Source organism: Mustela putorius, unplaced genomic scaffold (genome assembly GCF_011764305.1).
Source record: "Mustela putorius furo isolate JIRA1106 unplaced genomic scaffold, ASM1176430v1.1 tig00000450_pilon_pilon_pilon, whole genome shotgun sequence".
Taxonomy (NCBI): domain Eukaryota; kingdom Metazoa; phylum Chordata; class Mammalia; order Carnivora; family Mustelidae; genus Mustela; species Mustela putorius.
In genome coordinates, this window is record NW_025421385.1 from 4,696,279 (window position 1) to 4,704,264 (window position 7,986).

Consider the following 7,986-nt stretch of genomic DNA (forward strand, 5'->3'; position numbering starts at 1 on the left):
TTGCGGATAATTTATTTAAAAGACTTAACTGGTCCCATATGGCTGGAATCCATTTTAATTTCTAAATTGACCACTCTTCTCAATTGAATTTAAAAATGAAGAGGCTAGCTGTTTCATTCTGGAAGAGTGACCTCATCCACTCACACTGGCCTGTGGGTCTTGACAAAGCCCGGTTCCTAGGCAGCGTCCTTGACCCTGCTCCTCAGGGTCAGTCCCATAGAAAATGTCTAACAGATACCCCGAGCCTTCATGTTTAGTCGTGATATTGAAGAGGATCCAGTCATCCAGAATGATAGCCTAGAAACATCGGTGCCAAATAACACTGACTGTGTGCAAAGCAAGGTGCTAATGATTCCAGAGACTACAGGAAGAAATCAGGGTGACCCCAGCCCTCGGACAGTTCACACCACATTAAGGACATAAGACATCACCAAATTAATGCAATAAATCAAAGCATGATGAATTCTAGAATGAGAGAGTAAATAAAATCCATGTACACGTAAGGAAGAGTCATTTCAACCGAAAGGATGAAAAAGGTGTGATTGACATGAAACTTTCAGGCTCAGAACATGGGGTGCCCTGTCTGCATCACCGCATGACCCAGACTGTAGAGTTTGGGGGTCAGTGGGTCTAAAGACACCACCGCCACTCCACACTGACCCTGAATGAGGTTGGACAGCATGGGTCTGGGTGGCTCTTAACACACACCCAAGGAGGTTTGGCGAAGATTACCAAGTACAAGAGGTAAAATCAGCCCATCAAGACAAGGAGAATGTGGTCCGCCCAGGTTTTCTTCAAGACTTTATTTATTTATTTGACAGAAAAGAGGGAGAGAGAACACAAACAGGCATAGGGGCAGGCAGAAGAGGAGAGAAAAGCGGGCTCTCCAGTGAGTGGAGAGTCCCACATGGGACTCGATCCCAGGACCCTGATCTGAGATGAAGGCAGAGGTTTAACCCACTGAGCCACCTAGGTGCCCCTGGTCCACCTCATATTTTGACAGTTCTTTATCTTTCTATCACTAAAGCCTGCAAATAATGGCTCGTCTAATTCCCAAATGTCAGGATGGGTCAAACAAGCTTAGCAAATTATTGAAATCTCTGCTGTATTAAGTTATGGAAAGACCCATGGGGTTCCTGCGTGGCTCAGTCATTAAGCATCTGCCTTTGGCTCAGGTCATGATCCCAGGTTCCTAGGATCGGGTCCTGCATTGGGCTCCCTGCTCGGCAAGAATCCTGCCGCTCCCTCTCCCACTCCCCCTGCTTGTGTTCCCTCTCTTGCTGTGTCTCTCTCTGTCAAATAAATAAATAAAATATTTTAAAATATATATGAAAGACCCTATTACATGGGTCACGTCTGTTTGTAATGCAATTTTATTCTTTGTCTTTAAAAATTCTTTCATTATAAAAAATTCTTTTATTATATGTTCTTCTTATTACACATATAATATGTTCCAATGTACAATGCTAATAAAATATGCTAAAAATATAACAAAACAAATAAAATCATCTGCAATCCCCTCACCCAGAATTGACCATTCTTTTACATTGTGGGTATATTTCCTTCTAGCCTTTACTTATGAAAGTTAATCCTGATGTCACCATACAAGTTAATACAACATAATCCTGATGTTTCCATACAAGTGCTGCTGGAGGTTAGCAATTAGCCATGCTATATCCTGCGGTTTTAAACTGGAAAATGTAGCAGGATATACATGTCCACCAAGACAAAAAAAATAATACATAGTAGGTAAAACAAAATGTAGAAAAATATTTGTGTCATATGATATTCCTAAGGACAAATATGTGATAAAATGTAATTCATAAGACACTAAAAATAAAGTGGTTCTTCAGTGATAACTAGAAAATGGGTGTGATGCAGGGCTGAATTTATTTAAGGATAAACATCTCTTGTTAATCAAACCCAGGAGTTCTCTCCGACCAGGCTCTGCCCTAAAGCAAAGCATCCAGAAGAATGGAGGCTTTACCCAAGGGCAGAGCCTCAGTCAGTCCTCCACTGCCAGCTGGCCTCTCACCCTCCGATGAAGAGCTGGAGGTGAGCAATCAGGAAACACCACAGGACACTTGAGCGAAAGCCAGTCAGTGACCTCTGATTTCTCAGTCCTTGAATGGCCAGGGCCATGAGCCGCCTCCAAGAACTATTTCCTGGAGAGTTGGGACTCACAGTGCACATTCCAGGGGTCCACTCAGGACTTTCTCACAGAGCCCCACGAGCTCAGAGACACTGTGTGTCGGTAATGCGCTGAGAAGGTCTTCTATCAAACGTCTGCTAACAAACAGTCTACAGAGCACCAGGGGGAAGTGGCTGGAACAGAAAGGTCCCTCTTCTTTCCAAGAACTGCCCCCACCAACCAACTCTGACTTTCCAACTAACCCATCAAGGTAGAACTTTTGGGCCAGCCATCAGCAACCTGGGCTGGAAGGTTCATTACCACACCCAAATGTTTGATTAAATACTGGTCTAGATATTGCTATAAAGATAGTTGCAGATGACATTAACATTCAAATCAGTATTCTTAGTGTAAAGCAGATTGACTCTCTATAATGTGGGTGGGCCTCACCGAAACAGTTGAAGGTCCGAAAAACAAAGACTGACCTCCCACAGGAAGAAGGAATCCATCCCCAGATGGTCTGCAGACTGTCGGCAACATCGACTCTTCCCTGGTTTCCAGCCTGCTGGCCTACCCTGCAAATCAGATTTGCCAAGCCTGCAATCATATGAGCCAATTCCTAAAAATAAGTTTCTCTCACTCTCTCCCCCACAAATATGTGTGTGTGTATATTTCAAATTTAAAGCCATGAGCTATAAAATTGCTAAATGTAAACTCCCAGCAATACTTTTGTAGAACCATTTATGTGACATCAAAATTAATTTTTCATAAGTAAAGGCTAGAAGAAAATATACCACAATATAAAAAGATGATCATTTCTGGGGGAGGGATTTGCAGGTGACTTTATTTTCCTCTCCTTCTGCTGTATTTTACTAACATCATACATGAGCAATCAAAAGAACATATTAATAAGGATAATTTTTAAAGGCAAAGAATATATCCTTTCAGTTCTATTTCTCTGGAAAATGCAGACTTGTAAGCCCTGCCAGGACCAGCATTTCTTGGCACTTATTTGTCCTTCTCCAAGCGGCCCAGCACAATCCACTGTTTCCAGCACAGCCCGCAGAGGTGGGGACCCCGGTCCACTGTTTCCAGCACAGCCCGCAGAGGTGGGGACCCCGGTGGCCACAACAGCACCCATGCCATCATTTCCGTGTCACTGGTGATCAAAATCGGGTCTGAAGTTTGGATGACTCCCTCCAGATCCCAGACACGGGGGAGAAGAAAGTGACTTCCCCCAGACCAAGGCTCCCGGACAGCAGAGTGGGGCCTTGACCCGGGGTCCTACCTCTAACAAGACCAGGAACTGGAAGGCATGTTGTCTCTGCTCCCCACGCCTGGGGGGAGGGGAGCGCTGCTCATCCTGAGGTCTCTGCTCTCCTGGCACATGGGAGATGCTGGGAGCCCAAAGGGAAGAGATGATGTTCTTAAAAATACCTTCAGTACTTCTGGAACAGTTCACAAAGGTCATCACAGAGTTTCTTTCTTTGCCAGGAAGGCAGAGGATGCCAGGCACCTAGAAAACCTTGGTTCATAAAAACTCCAGGGGGGTATCGCTGGTTTTCATTTCTCCACCTCATCCCTTGCTTCTATCCTCAGGTCTATTACCTCAGCCTAATTCCAGAGTGGAAATAAAAGTTGTGCAGAACGTCTGAGCAAAGTCACTTGCAAAGACAAAAAACCATGAATATCCTTGTTCCCACAGATTCAATCACTAGTGCAAGACCTAAGGAGCTTCAGAAATTTAAATCAGACTGCACAATTAATGGCCAGAAACTCCAATTTCATGTTAATTAGTTTTAATTAAAAACTTCCCCTCTGCTTATCTACAAGGGCTTATTGCAGCATCCCAGCAATCTCATCTTTGGATTCTCTGCATCGTATGCTTTACCTTTGCAGCTGAACAATAAAACAATTCTCTGAACGGCACCTGAGTGGCCCATTCGGGGCAAGGAGAAAGCAGGTAATAAGGCAAGAAGAGGAACACAAGAACATATGTTGTGAGCTACACAGGGAGTCGACACCCGGACGGCAGGACATCTCTTTCAGATTATCCAGGCGTTAGCCAAGTTTCCCATCCTAACACGACATAAGACACTTACCCACACTTCCCAAGGTGACCGCTGCAATGAGACAGGAGTGTCAGAAATCAAGGAATGGGAAGGTTATAAAGGCAACCGCTTCCGCCGTGTTGTAAGCTCGACCATCCCACCCTCCAAGGAACTACTCAAGGGAAGCATCTGTTTCTGGGCATCTGGGTAGCAGGGAGCTGCCTGGCAGCATAAAAGGACGAGAGGAATCTGTTTGTTTGCGGATAAGAAGCAATTCTGTGAACAGCATGGAAAGGAATCGGTCACCACATTCAAGAGCATCTCGCAGGAGACCACAGACAGACAAAAGATGCTAATTCACCTCTCCGGACAACCTCATACACTCTCAGCCACAAGTCTGTTTTATAAACATCATTATTTGTGAAAATTTCATTCACATCCATTTTGCGGAAGGGCCAGGAGAAACATACATTTTAAGTCTCTCGAATAACCCAGAACGTGAGCAGCCAATATCCTCAACGACACGACTGCGCCTGCCTTCGGTAACAGACCCGTCCTGCTTCCAATCAAAGCTCTCTCTCAGGGTTTATATGCATCCTCTCCATTTTATCGTACTTTTGAGTGTTCCGTCAACTCAGCCCTACTGGTGGCATTAGTTTTCCCCTGAGCACTCAAGCCGTGATTCTTGGAAGGTAACAGCTGTGGGCCAATGGATCCTATATATTTCTGTGGAAACTACCTTTGTTTGGAAGGTCAGTCATCAAATGGGGCTCATTTTTCACCAGAGACAAAGGCAGTGCCAAGGTCTTTTCAATTTGTATGGAATTAGGCTAGTTTTAGAGAAGCGATAGCATGAACACCTGGGTAGTTTCATTTAAAAAAAAATGCACTAGAAGATTTATATCTTTAAAAACCATAAAACATTGATCAAGCAGTCAAGTGTTAATGACCTTTGTAGAACAAATGATAAAGCGAAAACAGTTATTTGTTAAAAACAACAAAAAGATCCTCATTAAGGAGACCTTATTATTTCAAAATTTACTATTTACATGAGAATTATTATAATCAATGAGATAATAAGCTACTAAGGTTAGAGAAAGAGGTAACAGTGAGTGTAGTATGTAGTAAAATAATGCTTTTTACCATATGGTGGTTAATTCAGGAAAATTCAGGGAAACTTGACACTATGGCTATGAACAGTTGAAAGCCGTGTTTGAAGCATGGAAATGCACTCACGATGGAATTGCTGCTTTCATTATGGACACTATTTTTCTATAGACAGGTTGGCTCACTTGCATATTTCTTGCCCTACCCCGCCTTCTGTCTGGCCTGTCACTGTCCTCAGACAGTCAATGTTTACCAACTGACATAATTCTACTCATATCTTTCTGCGTGGGTCATATCATCACAGCACAAGCATATATACCTATTCATCTAAAATGTGGTTTCATTTCATCAATGCTTTATAAAAATGTAAGACTTATCTCTGCCTTTGGCGTCTCTCGCATACCCACTGCGTCCTGGAAATCCTCTGTTCTCTGCTTTAGGACTTCTTTTTTGGAGCTGCGTAGTAGTCCATGGTACTGATACACTATCAAATTCTGGCTCCTCAAAATATCACCAAACCAGCCTGCTGATCAGTCAAAGCCAAGCTTATGGCTTAGTGAGGTTTGGGGGGCACCAACCCAAAAGAGTTTTTCAACACCTCCAAAAGGAAGGACAAAGTAAGGATATTGGTTGAGATTTTGACATTGGGCTTAAGGTGAATCTTTCAATTTGGAGACTTTGTTAGGTTGGGTAAGACTCAATAATATTAATTTTCTATTTCCAGATTTTGTAAAATGGCTTACCTTCTAGAAGATTTGTTGGGCATGCAACAAACTATGATGCATATTTAAATTGGGCAGTTTTATAACTTTTGACATGCATATATACATGCATGAAACCACCACCACAATCCAAATAGTGAACATATCCACCACTTCCAAAAGTTTCCTCATGTTTTTTGGTAATCGTTCCTTCCCACCCCTGCCCATGACTCCCAATCCCAGGCAACCATGGATCTGCTTTCTGTCAGTGTGGATTCTCGTTCCTTAAGTGGAATCATAACACGTGTACTCTTTTGGTCTGTTATCTTTCACTAGCACTATTATTCTGAGATTTATTTGCATTGCATGCATCAATAATTCATTTCCTTTGTAGTTGTAAAGTATTCCATTGTATGGATACATCAGAATGTGTTTATCCACTCATCCAGTGAAGGCTGTTTTGATTGTTTACAGTTTTGAATTTCTACAAATAAAGCTGCATTAAACATTCGTCTATAAGGACATATGCTTCCTTTTTGTTTGATAAATACCCATGAGTGGAATGCTTAGATAATATGGTTGATATTTACCTTTTTAAGAAACTGCCCAGGAAGACATACAGATGGCTAACAGACAGATAACAAGATGCTCAGCATCACTAATCATCAGGGAAATGCAAATCTAAACCAAACCACGGTGAGATACCACCTCGCACCAGCCAGAATGGCTAGGACTGAGAAGACTAGAAATAGTGTTTATGAAGGTGTGGAGAAGAGAGACCTTGTGTGCTGTTGGTGGGAAGGTAAATTGGTACAACCACCCACCATAGAAAACAGTATAAATGCTCTTCCAAAAATAAAAAAATACTATATGATCCAATAATTCCACTTCTGAGTATTTACCCAGAGGAAAGGAAAACACTAATTTGAAAAGATATATGCACACCACATTTACTGCAGCATTATTTATAATAGTCAAGGCATGGAAGCAGCCTAAGCATCTATCCATAGAGGAACAGATAGAGAAGATGGTATGCACACCCACACACCCACACACACCCACCCACACACACACACACAGAGTGAAATATTACTCGACCACAAAAAGAATTAAATCTTGCCCTTTGCAACATGGATGGACCCAGAGGGTACTATTATGCAAAGTGAAATAAGTCCCACAAAAAGGACAACGACTACATGATTTCACTTATATGTGGAATCTAAAAATAAAACCAATGAACAAACACATGGACAAACAAACAGAAACAGACTCACAAAGTAAAGTGGTGGTTGGCAGAGAGGAGGGGTTGGTGGAACAGGCAAAACAGGTAGAGGAGACTAAAAGTCACAATCTTCCAGTTACAAAATAGATAAGTCACAGAGATGAAAAGCACAACAAAGAAACCATAGCCAATAATACTATAAAAACATTGTATGGTGACAGATGATGCCTATACTCACTGCGGTGAGCACTGGGTGATATACAGAATTGTCAAATAACTGTGTTGTACACCTGTGTTGTACCCCTGAAACTAATATAACACTGTGTGTCACCCGTACTTCAATAATAAAGAGAAAGGAACTGCCTGAGTGATTTCCAAACTTGTATCATTTTATATTCCCACCCATGTAGGGTATGAAATTTCATTTTCTGCTTATCCTCACCAACACTTGGTAGGGCCAATCTTTCTAATTTGAGACATTCTAATATGTGTGTAGTGACACCTCATTGTGGTGCTAATGTCACTTCCTCAATGGCTAATAATATAGAATGTTATGCTGTCACAGAACAAAGTGTTCTGTAAATGTTAAATAGGTCCTAATGATTGATAGTGCTGTTAATGTCTACTATTTCTTTGATGACTTTTTGTCTACTTGTTCTATTAACTTTGAGAAATTGTTATTGAATTTTTCTACTGTAATTGTGGATTTGCTATTTCTTTTTGAAGTTCTTCCAATTTCTTGTTCATATATTCTGAAGCTCTTTTATTAGGGTC